The 19,504-nt window shown below is 46.0% G+C and overlaps 1 protein-coding gene across 2 annotated transcripts in view; it reads left to right on the top strand.

Annotated features, from left to right (window-relative positions):
• CAMTA1 (calmodulin binding transcription activator 1) overlaps window positions 1-19,504 on the top strand; it is a 913,233-nt gene that overhangs the window by 215,330 nt on the left and 678,399 nt on the right. The gene's annotated exons all lie outside the window — the stretch shown is intronic.

The following is a 19,504-nucleotide window of genomic DNA, read 5'->3' as shown; positions in this document are numbered from 1 at the left end:
TGGCTGCAGGGACCGGCCCTTCAGCAACTAAAGCCCAAACCGACTGCAGGTAGAAATATCCGAGCTCCCGTTTTAAGGCAGCAAGACAGAGTGTGAGCTTGGGCCCTTGCCTCCCAGCCTCGAATTATTTCTAGTAACCAGTTCCCCAAAAGGAACCATCTTCTCTTTGATGCCATCTCCAGGCTCTTTGTCATTGGTGGGACTGGGTGGGGTTGAGTGAGCTGGAGATTACACATTCTGTGCCATCTGGGACCTGGGGAAGCTGGGCCCCTCGGGGTCCTGTCTGGGAATCTTAATCTGGGACTTGTGGACAGTCTGCCACCCCCAGTGTGTCCAGGGGTGAGCACCAGGGAGTTGAGGAAGGTCTGAAAATCGTTTGCATAACTCCATCTCTACGTGTCTTTTTCTGCAGAAAGGATATGAAGCTTTTCTTCCTGATTTTTAGAGGCTCCCTGACTCACCAGGCACAAATTAAATGAACTTTAAATGTTCTTCCAGCCTGATCGTCTGTGGTCCTATTATTCCAAGTCAGGAAATTTTGAAAGTTATAGGAGCGCATTCCCTCTCAGAACAGATGCTAGGCATTTGGAAGTTTCCACTCCCACTGCCGCAGTGGGTTTTGCTAGATGGACTGGCACCTTGGAATCTTCAAGATTTCAAATCTTCAAAGAGGCTCTCATCTCCTGCTCGGTGAGCTGTGTTGTCCTCACGGCACAGTAACCCTTTAGTTGGACCTGATGGAGACAGTTAAATTCGATGTCTCCCCTGCTAGTGCGTCCGCCACGCGGTCCCACCCAGCGCCTTGGCCTGGCTCGTCCTCTGTGCCTGGAGCGTTCGCTGCTCCCTGAGTCCCAGTCCTGTCGACGGGACCGCAGCCAGACGTGGTCTGCCTCTCCTCTGAGTGCCCATCGTGTTATGTGTTTTCAGTTTAAAAAATTTTATTTTTCAATTGTCATCGTGTAAAATTGAGTTTTTGGAGTGTGTGTGGTTCTATGAACTTGAACTCACGTAACCACAACTGCAGCCCGTGTGCAGAACATCCGTATCCCCGCAAACACCCCTTGGTGCTGCGCCTTGGTACCCAGTTCTGCCCCTGCCCAGCCCTGAGGTCACTGAGACGCCCTCCGTCCCAGAATCTGGTCTTTTCGAGAACATCATACAGAGGCTGCCTCTTCCTCAGCCTGACGCCTCTGACGTTCATCCAAGTTGTGTGTCTCCTTTTGGTGGCTGGGTACGAATCCGATTCCCACAGCACATTTGCACCTTCTCCTGGTGAATTTTACCTTCTTTTGTGCATGTCCTGTGTCGCTAGAACAGGGGTCAGGGTCAGTGTCTCACTCATTTTTGTAACCTTCCAAGCGCTGTGCAAATAGTAGGAACTCGGTTGTCGAATGGATGAATGAATGAACCCCAGCACGTGACATGAAAGTGAAATTCATTTTATAGAACTTTGGTGTTTCCTCTGCGTGAAAAATTCTCTCATAAACATAACCTTCAATTTCCTGAATTTAAAACAATTAATCTTCCCCTACCTTCTGTTAGCAGGAGAGACAGGAGAACAGAAATCAAGGTAGCCTGATAACAGGGATGTCTTTCTACCTGCTTGTGCACCTTCTTATCTCTTTTTTTGGGCAAGCATCTTCTAGGCTGTCATCAGATCTGTAACCATCCTTCCCATTTCTTAAGCCGCACTGTCAATAGTCTTCAGCAGCTCGAGTATAGGAGAAGAGGGCCACACTTCCGGAAGGTCCTGAACGGGCCAAGTCTGAGATGTTTCATTCCTCTGAACCTCCCGGGGTGGTGGGCCCAGCAACGGAACGAGATGGGCTCAGCCTGGAAGTTGAGACCCCTGACTGTGGTCTGGCTCTGCTGGTCCCCACTGTGTGACCTTGTTTAGGTAGCTTCCCCTCTCTGATCTTTGTTTTCTTTTCTTTATTTTGTACACATCTGTTAAACAATGAAACTGCAACAGATGATTTCTCTGGTCTCTTCAAGCTCTGAAATGGTGTGATTTTGGGATTAGATGACATCAGTGCACACACAGACATATATAAACACAGACAAGGAGGATTTTCTAACGAAGTAGCTTTTGTTCTTTGTGAAATGTAAATTCCTTGCTTCTCTGTGCCTGTACTCAGCAAGGATTTATTAGGTGCCCACTGTGTGTCAGTTTGAACTTGAGAGTTTTAGTGTTTGTAGGATTTGGAAAAACTGTCTGATGTCTTTAGATTTATTCTTTAAATGAAGAGAGGACAGTGCTCTCGTGGCCCCGTCTAGTTTTTATGGACCGTTCTCTTTCCTCCTGCCTTTCTTCCTCGGATGACCCGATTCAGGTTGGTGTCCTTCAGATGAACCTCCTGAGGACGGAATGCCCAAGTGCCCCAGAAACGTGGGTTGCGTGGTTGGGGCCTGAGCCCGGGCCCACTGCTCTCTGAGCATCCTTCACTCCCCCAGCAGAAGCGCAGACTGCGGGGCTCCCGGGTGGCTGCTTTTCCTCCAGAAGGGATTTGGTGCAGAACTGGGTTCAGCGAGGTCCTTCATGTGAACGTCTGGGCTCGCGCTCCTCTGAGCCTTGATTTCCGAGAGTCTTGGAGGCCTCCTCTGTCGAGGATTCCTACAACAGTACCCTTTCTCTGCCTCACCCTCGGTGGTCGCCAAAGTCTCTGCGTGGACCACTGTCTGGTCCTCCAGGGCTCTGAGGGTCCAGGGGCTCGTCCATGTGTTGCAGGCGAAGGGTGGAGCTGCAGGTTAGGACACATCTGTTGATTCCTACGTCAGAAAGTCGCTCCATTGAGCAAATTTTTTTTATGGTCTCAAATGGGTTTAACAAGAAAGAAATTGTGGAGGAAATGAGTAAGACCCAGCTGAAGGCTACAGCAGGAAAGTGTTGGATCTGCCTGTGGGTAACCGTGCTTGCGGCGTAGGGAATGCAGATGTTTTCTGTCCCCGGTGGGCTTGCTCTGAGGGGAGACAACGTTTTATTTTTGTCTTTATCCCAGAAAGAACAGGTAGGGGTGAGATTCATGTAGGACTCTCCTTTCCCCATCTGGAGAACGCCATGATAATTTTACAAATATTCTCTATCCTTCCAACCGCCGCCCCCCCAACTCCCCACGCAAATTTATATGCCAATTAGACTAGCCTAGCAAAAGAAAGTTCTCTGAGAAAAAGGCTGCTTTAATAGATACCTTTTCAATAGCTAACAATATGGTCTCGATAACAAATACTAGACTCTACCCCCCTTGCAGCCATCGGCTGCGGTAATCACAGAGCGTGTATATCTGAGAGGATGTTTCCCGTCGTGAGGTCAAAACCATTTTTGGAGTCATTTCTGGGTTTTCAACCCATGCTTTCCCCTCCCAGCCATTAAAGCTTCTAGGCTCTTCTGGCATCATTTTATCCCGAGAGAAGCCGGCCTGAGCCGATGCCCTGGCCCTGCTCTCTCTGCTCAGCGTCAGGGGAGCAGCTGGGCACCCAGAAAAGAGGGCCCCGGGACGGGAATCAGGGCACAGACACCCCTGGCATCAGGCTGCCTGTTCCAGCTCTGGCTCCGTGGGCCGCCATCCTGGCAGGAGGGCCGTGGGGGGACAGAGTGGTCGTCTGCACAACTTTGGTCCCTGGTGGCGAGGTGGACTGGCCCGGGAGCGCGTGGAGGCCCCGGTCCCGCAGTGCCTCAGAAGTGCCGACGCTTCTGGGGGCTGTGGTTCAGAGCTCCCCTGAGCCCTTGGACTTGGGTGGGCTCTCAGGCTGGCACATTGAGGAGCTGGCTCAGCGGGTGGGCAACGTCCCCAGGCGTCCCTGTGGTCTAAGCCTCTGTCGTCAGCTGGAACGGTCCTGGGCAGGCGTGTTGGGGACATTTGGGAAAGGTCCCCTCTGAGCAACAGCCTGCTTGCCTGCTGGAAAGACCTTCCAAAAGGGAAAGATGGGGTTAGGGATAGGATGCTAGGCTGTGTGTGTAAATTCCACAGGGTTCCCCGTGTACGAGGAGACACACGGGCCGGGGCAGCCCCGGGGGGCTGTGGGACGGCGATCACAAAGCCCCCAGCGAGGAGTGAGGTGGTTGAGGGCAGCCCCTCTTAACAGCACTCTGGGCCTGGCACCAGATGCCCCCTGCTTCCCAGAGGGGACAGTGTCTCACCGTCAGAAACGCTCTAGGACCGTCTGAGTACAAGAAATCAGCCACGGGAATGATGACGCCGCCAGCCGGAGTCTGTTTGTTCTGCTACTGTGTAAACACGGTAAAAATTTCCATCCAGCTTGAAAACAAGGACGCACAACCCTTCCACCCTGAAACCAAACTACTTCCTGGAGAAACCCGGTCTGCTGCGTGCAGGCACCTGTGACCGGCTAACCCCTACCCCGTTCCACCTGGACCCTCCGCATCCCAGCTCCTGGGGAAACACTGTCTTGTGACACAGTCTTGAAGGTCAACGGCTCCCTTTCCTCCTCTTTCCCGATTATGGGGTTCGTGGTTTCAGGAATGATTTAGACTCAAGCCCCAGAGTAGCAGGCATCGATGGTTCCTCATCCAGGGGGCTCCCTGGGGGTTGACCGAAGCCAACACAGCACTTGGCTGCTTTTCCGGAAGCACCGTGATGGCGCGTGCGTGTCAGTATCACCCGCTGGAAGACGTCCTGTGTTTTCTAACAGGCAGTTCTGCTCCGAGCTCTGAAGGAGTTTATGCTGTGATCTGGAGGGTGAGTCGGAGTCAGTTAGGGCTAAGCGTGTATTCCAAAACACATACAGGCAACAAATAAATACGTAGCTAAGGAGACAATTTCCGACCGCCTGATGCCCAAGGCTTAGGGGTTAGGACCCTCTGCGGACTCCTGCGGGATGTGCTCCTTGATTCTGTCACAGCGCTGCGCTGAGGGCTGGGGCTGCGTGCTGTGGGCTTGGCCTTGGGCGGCACCGACGATCAGGACAGCCTTGCGACCTGGGGACGGGCGGGGCTGACCCAAGGCTGCAGGCAGCAGCCAGGCCGTCCTCCTCTGCAGGGGCCTGAGCTCCAGACTCACTCTCACAGGCTGTTGCACCGAGCCGGGTGGATCTCCTGCGCTGGGCCCTTGGAGCCCTCACCGGCCCTGGACCAGCCTCTTGGATTCCAGGCTCAGGCCACGGCTGCTGCATCTTGCAGAGGTGTGGGCCGCCCAGGCCTGCTCACCCCCTGCTTTTAACCCTTCTCTGTGCTCTGGCTCAGGAGTGAGTCCGTGGACCCGCCCAGATGCGGGGGTCCGTGATGGCGGATGCAGGCCAGACAAGGGTGTCAGAGATGCTTTGAGAAACCCCCTTCAGGGCAATTAAGCCCTTGTCAGGTGGAATCACTCTGCATTTACATGGCTAGTTTCCAAACATGGCCATGATGAATGGTGCTCTAGCAGGGCCTTGACAGTGAAAAATGGGGCAGCGCGATGGGGCGTGACGGCGGGGGTCCCTATTGAGTGGTGCCTTGAGCCACCAGAAGCAGTGGGGCCTCCTTCCCCCCGGAGGGGACGCCGACAGATGTGCACACCTGTCCTCAGCTTCTCTCTCGTCCCACTCTGTTCCCCGCACCCACGTCATCTTTCTGTTTCTCCCCATGTCTCTCCAGGCCGTCAAACACATGTTCTCCTGCTTCCTCGCTTACCCCCCACCCCCCTTTCTCTCCCTTTCCACCTTTCTCTTTCCTTCTTTCTTTAATCATTCTTTTCTTAATGAATTTATTTTATTTTGGGCTGCGTTGGGTCTTCGTTGCTGCCCGCGGTGTTTCCCTAGTTGCCGCGAGCGAGGGCTACTCTTCATTGCGGTGCGCGGGCTTCTCATTGCGGTGGTTTCTCTTGTTGTGGAGCACGGGCTCTAGGCGTGCGAGCTTCAGTAGTTGTGGCACGTGGGCTCAGTAGTTGTGGCTCATGGGCTTAGTTGCTCTGTGGCATGTGGGATCTTCCCGGACCAGGACACGAACCTGGTGTCCCCTGCATTGGCAAACGGATTCCTAAACACTGCGCCGCCAGGGAAGCCCTCTTTCCTTCTGCCTGTTGGACAGAGGGAGAAGGGGTGGGAGGGAGGGGAGACAAGGGCACCAGGGAAATTTGGAGAAGACGGGTAAGTTCACTGTCTTGATTTGGTGATGGCTTTGCAGGTGTGACACATGTCAGAACCCATCACTTGTACACCCTAAGTATATGCAGCTCATTGTATGTCAGTTCTACTCCTATTAAGCTGTTTTTAAAAACCTCACCCATTTGGAGTAGGAGAGCAGTGAGGAAATGTTTTTGAATATTTAACTTTTAGAAAAGCTTGTATTCTGCTTCCCTGTCAACCAGAGGGAGGCTGAGACCCAGCATAGGGCGGGTTGGGTGCTCTAAGATCATTCTTTTATTTTCATTTTTTAAATTGCAGTATAATTGATTTACAATGTTGTGTTAGTTTCTCTGAGATCTTTATTAACAGCGTCCGCTACTACTGCTGTTTGGGGAGCAGCTGAGTCTGCACGACAAGCCTATGAAATACCTCTCGTGTCTATTGCCAGAGACTCAGAGAGGGGAAGTGAGGTGACCTGCCCAAGGCCACACTGCAAGTCAATTGTAAAATTCTGCACCCCACCCAGGTCTCCAGAGTGTGACCTCTCCTCCACCACCAATCGAGAGATGGGACAAAAATGCCACTCAGAACAATCAGCAGAGAGAGCGTTGGAAATTGCCTGTCACCTACCCTGGAGATTGGGTTTGAGTTTGCAGAGCTGCCTCTCTTGCTCGTGGGCGTTGCCCCTTTGCCTCTCTCTGCTGTGTCCCCATTCCCAGCAGTGTGCCACTGTGCTGGGGGAGGGGCTCCTTATCATCTCTTTGTCCAGAGGTTGTCTGGCTGGCTGTCGGAGAGGGCCTAGGGTGGCCCGGACATGAGCTTCGGGTGGAGCTGGTATTCTGTGGCTGGTTATGCAACAAGGGGACGCGAGGAGAGAGACTTTTATCTTGGTTTGGCCTCCCTGATGAGTCCAGGATGACATAAAACAGGCTCTCTTTAAAAAAAGTCAAATTTGATCAGATCTTGGTTTCCAAGGTTTTGGAATATCCAGGCAGAATTGCAGCGGCAACTTCTGAAATCCTGGAGACGTATGTGGGCCCGAAATGCTGGGGGGCATTTTTTTTTTTTTTTGCCGTTATCATTTCTCTATCAAATTGGATGGCATTTACTGAACACATGCCTGAGGTACTTGAAGGAGGGCCAGCTATGTCTATGGTTTAGTATGTGCTTTGCTGACTGTCAGGCAAGCGTATAATTCCCTTGGGGTGGAGGGATTACAGCAGAACTTCCAATCAAGACGCAGACCGTGCACTTGTGGGAATTGCCCCTCTAACTCTAAACCCATAGACATGTTAGGTTATAACAGCAGCACAAACATAATTGAATTCAAAGTTGAGACTGGGGGATTTCCAGGGGTCAGAAATTGAAGATGAAATTCAGAGTTGAAGTTGAGTAGTCCCGCTGGGGTTTTCACAGGAAATCCCTTAAGGGCTGAGTTTTCACAGGTCCTGGAGAGGTGGACTAGATCTCCTGCATGAAACTGGAAGCAAGAGGGGGCTGTCCTTTATGTCAATAAAAACTAGAAAGATTCTCTCCATTGACACAGGGCATGCATGGTATACCCCTATCCCAACCTATAGCTGTGAAAAGAGTTTCCTGCAAGAAAGAGGGAAAGCAAGCCTACAACATCTATAGATATGAGAGCAAATCATACACTGTCTCTGCAGGGCAGAAACCCTGAACTGAGGACCGAACATAAATTCGGTCCAGAGCTAGTGGGACCCTAGAGCTTTGTCAGGCATAAGTGTAAAACTGCCCTGTATAGATGCTTCCTCAGCATAGGGCACATATGGGGCTCCCGTGGGAAAAAACTGGGAGACTCCCAATGTAGATAAGCCCTTAGACAAAAATTGTAAAGCAAGCAAGAAAATCCACCACCAAAAGAGGTAATCAACAGATGCTGTGAGAGGAGGATTCATGTGTCAGGAACTATGGATAACAGAGCAATCTGGGCAGAATATTAGACCAAATTGGTTTACAGTGTTTGGAGAGATGAAATAAGAAATAAAATCCATAAGACTTGAAAAGGAGATAATGGAGCAGTTTGTTTGTTTTTTTTTAGTTATTCTAGAAGTTTTATATATATATATATATATATATATATATATATATATAGTACTTGAAACTTGAAAAAAGCAAACCAAAAAACCCAAATAGATGGGGTAAACAAAAGAATAGATGCACTTCTAAAGAAAGAGTTGGCAAACCATAAGAGAACCCAGAGAAGGTCACCCAGACTGTAGCTCAGGGAAGTACAGATGGAAAATATGAATGAGAAGGTCCAACGTGTATCTAATGGGAGTCTCAGAAGGAGAAGACAGGGTGAGGAAAAAGATAGACTGGGCCAAGGGATGGAATATTTCTAGTTTGTACTGACAGAAAGGACGGCCCCTTCTTGCTCCCAGTTTCATGCAGGAGATCTAGTTCTACCACCCCAGGACTTATATTTGAAAGAAATATAGCTGAAGGAATAAAGTCACAAGCCCTCCTATTGAAATTGAACATGGGTCGATTTTTGTTTTTTGAGCAAAAATCCCCATGTGGATACATCATGGTGGAACTGGTGAACATCAGAGATAAGGAGATATCTTAAAAACCACCAGGAAAACAACCACAGTAAGACCTCACTAATTTGGATAAATATAAAATGGGGAAAATGCAGAATAGCGGCTGCTTTCTCTATTTTAATATGTCTTGCTAGGAAAATTACAGGGGAAAATGTGATACTTTTGGTTCTTCAGTTGATCTGCCCTAGCCATGTAATGCTGGCCTTTAAAAGCAAAAACATCGCGTGTGTCTGTTCCTGGTGCTTTGTGAAGTCTTGTTCGCCAGACGTGTTGCTAGTGCAGTGTCTGCTCCATGAATACCTTTCAGGGATAAACTTTCAAATATGGGCTGTGGACCTGGGATCCCCTTGACAGGTGCTACTGAGAACGAAAGCGTGATCTTTCCAGGGTGCTTACCTCCTATTAATAAAAGAGAAAAGTAAACTAAATGAATCTTGGGAAGTAAAGTGCCATATGAATCAGCTTTCCTCACTCTGAACATAACTTGCTCAGAATTTATAGATCCCCTAAGTTCTGCTGATTTTTTATATTGTTTACTTTCCTCTCCAAAATATCACATAATTCACAGGTGGTGGGTAGGGTGGCCCTATGGATAATTTGAAATGAGAAATGGACAGCAAGAGAAATTTCCTTCTAGGGGGTCAGTGCTAGGGTGACTCCCTAAGACAAATGGTGCTGGATTAATGACCAAGGGCTGCTTCAATATTCATAGCCTGTTCCCTCGGAAGGCTGGGATGTTTCCCGCTTTTATGTCCTGCACAAAACCGTAAAGCAAAGATGGTTTCGTTGCAGCTCTGTGCATAATGAGATGCGCAGGAGCCGCGCCTGCGCATTAATCAGCGTTTGGGGGAGGCTTCTGGAAGCCTGACCTATTGCCACGGCAGCTGATCTGAATGCAATGACTTTCCCCCACGGGAGTTGATGCCGCAGGACAGGAGGGCTGGCTCTGGAGGCCTGGGGGCCCCAGCCATGTGTGCGCTGTGGAGAGAGGTGGCATGGGGAGGGCTGGGGTCTCGTAAATGAAAGGGCTGCAGGGTGTTGGAGGGAACCGTGGGATGCAGGTGGGATGTAGGGTTGCCATCTGTTTCTGGGGTCCATCTCATCAGCCCCTCTGGCCCCAGCCGGGTGGGGGCGGTTGAGGAGGGTGGGCGTGGCTGCATTTATCAGGAATTGGTTTGCACCTCTGTGCCAGGCTCTGGCCAGGTGCTGGGGAAACACCTACAGAATTAAGACCTTGCCTCTGCCTCCAAGGTGCTCCCGGGGGGATGGGAAAGGCAGAGACCCAAACAGATGATTTCAGTGAACCAGATTGGTGCAGTGGTAGATGTTTGATCAATGCACAGATAACCCCTGCTTCCCCACTTTGTGGGTGGAGGTGGAAGAGGGGGCCTGCGTAAGGCCTCCTAGAGAAGTGGTGTCTGAGCAAAATCTAAGGAGTCATTCGGATTTGGCCAAGGGCCGGTGAGGAGGGGACGTGAGGGCAAAGGGCCAGAAGGGAGACCCGCCATCATGGCCAGGACTGCAAGGATGTGGTTGATGGTGGCTTAGAGCCTGAGGTAGGAGGAGGTGAGACTAGCAAAAAGCTGGGTGGTAGATTGCTGCTCAGACCTGTAAGATTCTTGGGCTTAATCCCACTCTTTTTCGGTTTATGTTTAGGCAGGCTACGCGGCACGGCTGATGTGTAATTCAGGTGAATGGATTTCTGAGGATGGAAGGCAGGAGCAAAAAGGGAAGGGACTCGGGGCAGCGGCTAGGGTTCTGTTATCTCGTGGCTACTCTTGCCAGAATTTGGGTACAAGCTAAAAACATAAAATTAGCTTCAAAAGGTTTTAGAGGCCTTCATGGGGTATTTCCAATAACAGGAAGATAGAGGCTGGCTGGGAGGCATTTCTCTAAACTTCGATCCAAAAATTAAGGGCTGGGAGGATCCACAGCTGTCCATCCCCCGTCTCTGGCAGGAAATCCCCCAGCCACTTCAATAGGCCTTATCCTCGTGCTGGTAACTTGCCTTGAGAGGTGGCAAAGCCAGGTTGGGGGTGGATCCCTTGTCCTGGGATTCTTTTGAGCTATGGTTGGAGTCTTTTCTTCAAGAAGTTTCCACCTCTAGGGCTGGAGAAGGGGGTGGGAGAACAGCTGGAGGATCAATGCACAGCATTCTCTTTCTCACCTTTGGGGGATAAAGTCAAAACCAAGCAAGCAAAAACCCACCTTTCCTGCTTGTATTTGGATAGGCGCGTGCACATACATGCACACACACATCATTCCCTCGCGCGCACACGCACACACATGCACACACACGCACACACACGCACGCACACACACGCACACACACACACACAATCACTCACTAGCTGCTGAGATTCATGATGACATCATGAATCTCAGCATTAAAAGCTGCTTTGAGGATCAATAGCAATACACGTGCTGCATTTAAATATCGGCAATTAAGGTCGAAGCTTGAGAGCATGACTCCTGGGAGGCCAGTTGGACCTGGGGGAGGGGATGAATTGAACCTTAGTTATATATTTCAACGACCTAGGGATCAATATTTGCCAGATTACATTTTCTGGTCTGTCCTTTAAATCTTGGTCCTCCCTTGGGCCCATATTTGTAGTGTCCTCAGCCAGCTTGGTGTTTTTGGTGGCAGAGGTGGTGACTGTGACTATTTAATTTGTTCCCTTTGGTCGTAAGGCCTGCGTCTGCACTTACTGTCCAACCAGAAATATTCTTTAGCGTTTTTCTTTCTGTTACTTCTCTGGCTCCAAGTTTATGGCAGAAACAAAGCTGAAGAGGAAAAGTATGGACTAGCAGGCAGTGAAATGGCCATGAGGCATTGTCCCGTCTTCTAGAGCACAGGTATTAGTGCCAGGGAACTTCCGGGTGGCGGCGCTGGTGGTCAGAGTGGTCCTTCTGCCGGAGATCACGGCATGAGGCGATGAGAACTGCCAAACACACTCAGCCTCCTGGTTCCTCCAACTTAAGAAGCTGTTTTAGGCACAGGTATCCTCTCCGGGCAGGTCCCCGATTGCTCTCTGAAACTACGATTTGATTTCCTACAGAGCCTCCTTCTCGTTTCTGCCCATGAATCTAAGTCCCCCTCTCAAGGTTATCCTTTCTCCTGATGTTTCGCTCATCATCCTAACCCTTGGCCACCATGCTTGGCTCTAGACTCCCTGCAGAACTTGTCCGTCGGCATCCCCATGGGGCCTGGGGAGGTACTTTGGTATTGTCATTTGTCACAGTGTGTGTGTGCGCGCGCGTGCGTGCGTGTGGGTGTCCCCACCCTCCCCACCACCGCCAGCTTTGAGGTCCGTCTTACCTGTTTGCCTACCCAGAGCATCACAAAACAGGCTGCACATGCTCGGTAAGTGTTTGCGCTGTCAGAGGTGAATAAACGTGCACTCTTGTTCTTTCTGACCTGGCCCTCAAAGTATTCTCAAGTTACGATTTTTAGTAACTTTAAATAACCCAAAACAGATTAAAGACTGAATGCCTAGTTCCTATCCTAAGATCTGGGGACTGAACACTAACCCAAAGCCAGGGAGCTTCTCCTGAGGCCTGCAGGACCTGGAGCAAGCAACCTTCGGGAACTTGAGCTCTGCTTCCGTAAAATGGGCGGATTGATCCCTGCCCTTATCTATGGTATGAATATGTGGTCTGCATAAATTAAGCCATATTAAAAAATTGATGAGGGCTAAAACAAATGTCAATGCAGTTGGAGCTCTAAGCACCACAGATTACAGAATTGTCTGTTACCGTGATGAGTCACTCCTTCACGCATCCAGCAACTATTTATTGGCTGTCTGCTATGATGCCCCAGATACTGCTGCAGACCTTGTGATGCAGGAGAACAGATAAAAATCTCTGCTGACCTCATGGAGTTACATTCTAACAGGGCAGAGAAAGGCAATACACAAATGGCATGTGACATGTCAGGCAAGTGCTAAGAAGGAAAACACAGCCGAGTAAAAAGATAGACTGTCACGGCACAGTTTCAGAAACATTTCAAAACGGGAGATGTTATTGGTTTGGAATCAGACATAAATGGACTCAGCTTCTGACTCTCTCATCTTCTAGGGCAACTAATTTAACCTCTCTGAACCTCAGTTTCTTTATTCATAACAAGTGAATGATACTCATTTTCCAGGGTTGTTGAGGATGAGGGCTTTAGTTTGAGTATAATGACTGGCATGTAGTAAGAGTTTAATACGTGGGGTCAGCATTATTAGTATTCCTATAAAATCAAGGGCTGTGTTAGTCATCACATTGAACTGTCTGTTGCTTAGCTTGGAATCTCCCAGTGATTTTGCAACTATCAAGAAGCACCTCCTTTTTTTTTGCAGAGCCTGTGACTCAGCAACTAAACATCTCTAGAGCAACAGTTACCCAACTTTCTGGTTTCAGGACCTCTTTACAGTCTTAAAACTTATTGAGGACCCCAAAGATCTTTTGTTTATGGGAGAGAGCTATAATATTTGCTTCATTAGAAATTAAAACAGAAATTATTAAAATTTGTATTAATTCATTAAAACATAATAGTAATAAACTCATTTCATGTTCATATAAATAGCATGTTATTTAATGAAAGGTAACTGTATTTTCCAAAACAAAACAAAATTGAGTGAGAAGAATAGTATTGTGTTTTACAGTTTTACAAATCTCTTTAATGTCTAGCTTAATAAAAGACAATTGAATTCTCATATCTGCTTCTGCCTTTAATCTGTTGCAATATTTGAAGTAGATGAAGAAATCTGGCCTTACTCTGATATGTAATTAGAAAAGGAAGAAGTACTTTAACTGCCTTTTCAGAGAATTGTGAATATTCTTCTTTGATACCATACCAAAACTTGACAAGTGGTACTTTCTTAGACGTGAGTTGCAATGTGGAATCTGAAATTACATCAGTGAATTTTTTGGTACCCTTTTACATTAAAATCCATTAGCCTATCCTTTATTTTTAATCAGGGGACCCCCAACTGCCTTGACCTCCTTGGACTCCTAGTTCCTTCTCCTCAATTCAGGGAGATCACTGGGCTCTGCCTGGGTCCCCTTTGATATGAATCTTTGAAATGATCTTCCACCCGGGCATGGTTTTGTAAAATTATATTGGTCATTTTGAAAACATTGGTTCACTCAGTTATGCAGACCTTCCAAAAGTTGACATATTTCATTGTACAATACCAAATCCTTTGTTAATATCATTATCAATGGATGTCATCAGAAAAATTTTTAAGTTTTGCAAGCTGTCAAGTTCATGGTAGTGAATACAAGTTTTCCCAAATTCTGACTTTTACTTGAAAACTCAAATTTTGTCTTTTGCAGAAAATATGCTCAGCTGAAGTGATAGTCTTATGTTCATTAAAAAAATGTCTGCCAAATATGTGCTATTAATTTCTAGTTTTATTTCATTGTGGTCAGAGAACATACGTTGTATGACTTGAATTCTTTAATTCTTTAAAATTTATCAAGAGTTATTTTATGGCTCAGAATACGATGTATCTTCTAAATGTTGTGTGCACTTGTAAAGAATGTGTATTCTGCTGTTGTTAGTTGGAATGTTCTATAAATATCAACTAGGTCAAGTTGGTTGATAGTGTTGTTCAGGTCTTCTACATCCTTACTGTATTTGTGTCTACTTGTTTTGTCAATTATTAAGGGAGGAGTGTGGAAATCTCTAACTAGAATTGTGGATTCTCTTTGTATTGCTATCAGTTTTTGCTTTATATATGTTGAAGCTCTCTTGTTTGGTGCCTAAACATTTATGACTGTTAGGTATTTTTGATTATATGACTTCTTTATCATTATGAAATCATCCTTTTTATCCTTGGTTGTATTTTTTTGTTATGAAATCTATTTTGTGTGATATTAATAAAGCTAATCCAGATTTCTTTTGATTGGCGTTGGCATGGTAGAGCTTCTTCAATCCCTTTGCTTTCAACTAAGTGGGCTTGTAGACAGTATATGGTTGAATCTTGCTTTGTAGCCCATCTTATAATCTCTGTCTTTTATTTGAAGTATTTAGATCATTCATGTTTAATGTGATTAATGTGATATGGTTGGATTTCCATTTGATTTCTATTTCTTCCACCTGCTTTTTTCCCCCTTTTTTCTTTTTCTACCATCTTTTGGATTAACTGAGAGTTTTTATGATTCCATTTTATCTCCTTTTTTGGCTTATTAGCTATAACTCTTTATTATTTTAGTGGTTATTTTAGAGTTTTTAGTATACATCTTTAACTTATCACAGTTTCCTTTCAAGTGACATTATACCACTTCATATATAGTGGTATAGACTGCTTGAAGTTGTCACTGATGTTTTTTCATTTTTTTTTCTTTTTTCTCTCTGTGTTTCATTTTGGAAAGTTTCTATTGCTATGTCTTTAAGTTCACTAATATTTTCTTTTGCAATGTCTAATTTTCTGTTAATCCTACTCAGTGTGTTTTTCATCTCAGATGGCGTTTTAGGTTTTCATTGCAGTTTTCTTCTTTAGAAGTTTTACTTGGGTCTGTTTAAAAGTTCCATGTCTCCTCTTAACATGCTCAATTTTCTTATCTACTAATATTATTATTGTATAATTTTTGGTTTGGTTGTGATTTATTTTTCTTCTCATTGTGATTCGTACTTCTTTGCATGACTGGAAAATTTTTTTTTTTTTTTTTTTTTCGCGGTACGCCGGCCTCTCACCGCTGTGGCCTCTCCCGTTGTGGAGCACAGGCTCCGGACGCGCAGGCTCAGCGGCCATGGCTCACGGGCCCAGCCACTCCGCAGCATGTGGGATCTTCCCAGACCGGGGCACGAACCCGCGTCCCCTGCATCAGCAGGCGGACTCTAAACCACTGTGCCACCAGGGAAGCCCCTGGAAAATTTCTGTTTGATCCCAGATATTATGAATTTCACCATGATGGGTACTGTATACATTTTTTATAATTTTTAAAAAATTTATTTATTTAATTTATTTACTTTTGACTTCGTTGGGTCTTCGTTGCTGCATGTGGGCTTTCTCTGGTTGTGGCAAGTGGGGGCTACTCTTCATTGTGGTGCGCAGGCTTCTCATTGCAGTGGCTTCTCTTGTTGCGAAGCACAGGCTCTAGGTGCGTGGGCTTCAGTAGTTGTGGTGTGTGGGCTCAGTAGTTGTGGCTCATGGACTCTAGAGTGCAGGCTCAGTAGTTGTGGTGCACAGGCTTAGTTACTCTGCGGCATGAGGGATCTTCCTGGACCAGGGCTTGAACCCATGTCCCCTGCATTGGCAGGAGGATTCTTAACCACTGAGCCACCAGGGAAGCCCTGTATACATTTTTTGTTCCTGTAAATATTCTTGAACTTTGTCCTGGAATGTGGCTACATTATTTGGAATCGGTTTCATCTGTTCAGGTCTTGCTTTTTCACTTTGTTAGGTGGGTGCACAGCAAGTATTGGGTGTAGAGCTAATTTTCTCCCACTACTGATGTAATATTCTATTGAGTAGTCTACCCTAAGCCCTATATACTATGATGTTTTGGTGGGAACAGCCAATTTCCAGGCCCAAGTGTGAATGATCATGATTGTTCTCTCTAATTCTTTTGGGTGATTCATTTCATGGCTTCAGATAGTTTCTTCATTACACACATACACTGCTCTGTATTTATTTGACTACTTGAGGGGAGAACCCCTGTAGAGCTCTGGAGTTCTCTGGTACTCTGCCCCGGGACCCCCAACTGCCTTGACCTCCTTGGACTCCTAGTTCCTTCTCCTCAATTCAGGGAGATCACTGGGCTCTGCCTGGGTCCCCTTCCTGTGCCATGGCCTGGAAACTTTCTCTAGCAAGAAGCTGGGGCAGTCATAGGTCTCAGTTTGTTTATTTCCCATCTCTCAGGGATCACTGTCCTTCATTGCCTGATGTCCAATATCTAGAAAACTGATGTTTCCTGTATGTGTCCAGCTTTTTAGTTGTTCCAAGCAGGAGGTTACATCCAGCCCTAGTTATTCCTGCATCTTGGCCAGAAGAAGAAGTCCTGTCAAACACCTAAGTGTGAATAGCCAGTTTGTCAGTCATTCTTTCAAGTAAAGGTGGTGTTCTGTGGGAAAAGTGGCTGGGAGAGCTTGCAACTTAATCACACAGAGGTCTTCTTCAAGACAGCTATCATACTTCCGTTTTCAGCCGAAGAGCTTTGTGTATACTTCCATTTTGTCACGCAGAATGTGGAAGAGACATCTAATTGGAGATTGAGGTTTAATAAAATCAATAATTTGTACTGCTTCATTAAGGGATCCTTGAGTAAAACTGGTGTGTGTTTCTGTAAGTGTCTGTTGATGGAGATACATGACTCCTAGTACAGTCTGTCACTGCTGCCTTAATCTGTGCCAAGGCCCTCGCACTTATACCCACCATTACTTTTGCTCCAGGAGTGCAAATGTCAACACAGTGAAAAAGGCATATGACTTCTTAGTGTTTTGCAAAAAGTTTCGATCTCACGGTCCTGTAAACAGGGTCTTGGGGATCCCCCAAGGATCCACAGACCATACCATACACAGACAAGTTGCAGAAAGAGATGTATTGTATGGTACCATTTACAAAAGCCTAAATGTAAAAAATGTGTGTTGTTTATGGATACTTACATATGTAGTAAAATAAAAATGAAATGGAAAATAGTGGCTACCTCTTGGAGGAAAGGGAATGAGATGGGTTAGGTAATAGGAGCTCTAGTTATATCTGTAATTCTTATTTTTTATTTCTAAAAAATAACTCTGAGGAAATCTACAGAATAGTAAGACTTGAAAATATGGGTGGTTGGCAGGTGGGTTTTTTTTTTAATTGAAGGATAGTTGATTTACAATGTTGTGTTAATTTCTACTGTATAGCATGTATACATTCTTTTTTTATGTTCTTTTCCATTACGGTTTGTCACAGGATATTGAATATAGTTCCCTGTGCTATGCAGTAGAACCTTGTTGTTTATCCATTCTATATACAATAGTTTGCATCTTCTGATCCCAAACTCCCGATCCATACCTCCCCCCACCCGCCCTCTCCCTTGGCAACCACAAGTCTGTTCTCTATGTCTGTGAGTCTGTTTCTGTTTCATTTGTGTCGTATTTTAGATTCCACGCATAAGTAATATACGGTATTTGTCTTTCTCTTTCTGACTTACTTCACTTAGTGTGATAATCTCTAGGTCCATCCATGTTGCTGCAAATGGCATTACTTCATTCATTTTATGGCTGAGTAATATTCCGCTTTATGTATACACCACATCTTCCTTATTCATTCATCTGTTGATGGACATTTAGGTTGCTTCCATGTCTTGGCTATTGTGAATAGTGCTTCTACGAATATAGGGGTGCATGTATCTTTTTAAATTAGAGTTTTGTCTCAATATAAGCCCAGGAGTGGGATTGCTGTATCATATGGCAACTCTATATTTAGTTTTTTGAGGAAACTCCATACTGTTTTCCATAGTGGCTGCACCAACTTACACTCCTGGCAGGTAGGTTTTTATGATATTTTTCTCAGTTGTTTTTGGAAAGTTTAAAATCCTTCATATTCATCCTCCTCCTCCTCCTCAATTAACATGCAATTAATTAATACGATTAATACAAAAAGAGAACATGAGTGAGCACATGGTAGATTCCCAGTTCTACATGAACACTGCTCAGCGAGGACTCGTTGGCGAGCTCACCATGTATTACCCTGGTGCCAACAGCCGCCATGTATGGAGAGACTGATCTTCCAGGGACTTCGCCCAGCTTCACACTTAGCTTTTCCATCACCTATGAAGTGGGAATTGTTATACCAGTTCTGCAGCTGAGACTCCTTGAAGTATGTAACTTGCCTGAGATTATACAGTGAGTCAGTTGAGAAGCCATAACTGGAACCCAAATCTTTTGAGTTCGAGGTCTGTGCTTTTTCCTCTCTGCTAATGTCTGAGATGATTGGCTTTTCATGTGAAGTTGTTCTGTTTCTGTTTCTCCTTTAGCTTTTCTTCCAAACTCATTTTTTTTTGGTAGTTTGTTATGGTTCTACTAACTGAGCCAGCTGTATCCATCACCTTGTGTTTGTTCCTACAGCAACAATGATGCAGTGGTGTTATTAGATATTCTTACTGTTTCATTGTGTTGCGAGATTCAGCTAGGCTGATGCCCTGCTGTCTGCAAAGGGCTCTTTTCAGTGGCTGTAGCTTTCTTGTCTTTGAGGCTAATTGCATCCAGGCTGTGTTTTGGTGAGACCTTGGAAATTTGGGCTGGTACTATAGCCTGCTATGGGAAGACTTAATCAGTTTTGTAATGGGACCACTTATAATGTTTCAGGTAGTAAAACAAAAGAATCTTTTGAGGTTGTTGATAATAATATCCCACTGACACATCAAGCATTGTCTAAAGATTTATTTGAATTAATTGAGGAGATGATGGAAAGAGAGATGATATACATACTCATGTAGGCCTTTCTGCTTGCAGCTGTCTGATAAAGAAAAACGAGGCAGAATACTTGAGATTACATTAATTCATCTAGGAAGGTGGTTGGGGATTTATAGAGTTTAAAAATAGAAGTTTGAGAGTTTCATAGGTATGTTTACCTGCCAGCGTTACCGCAGAATGCAGAGAGGCTCCCTACTGCAGAGAGGCAGCGAGATTAGCACGGAGAGAATCCCATGTTGAGGTAGAACGTTGCACTTTTCCTTGTGCCCTTGTCTAATTAACAAGGCATTCATTCCCTGCCTTATCCAATCTGTGCTTTCTCTGTGGTCTTCACATCTGTCTTCATAGTATCTGGAAATATGGACAGTGTTTTCTTTATGTTTCAGATAAATTTGAAAACAATACAACCTGGGAAAGTAATCACTCTCAAACATTGTTGGTAGGAATGTATGTATTGATTTAATCTTTTTGACCATAATTTGTA

The sequence above is a fragment of the Physeter macrocephalus genome, chromosome 3 (genome assembly GCF_002837175.3).
Source record: "Physeter macrocephalus isolate SW-GA chromosome 3, ASM283717v5, whole genome shotgun sequence".
In the NCBI taxonomy this organism is placed as follows: domain Eukaryota; kingdom Metazoa; phylum Chordata; class Mammalia; order Artiodactyla; family Physeteridae; genus Physeter; species Physeter macrocephalus.
The sequence above is the reverse complement of the archived record's forward strand: the minus strand, read 5'-3'. Positions and strand labels throughout refer to the sequence as shown.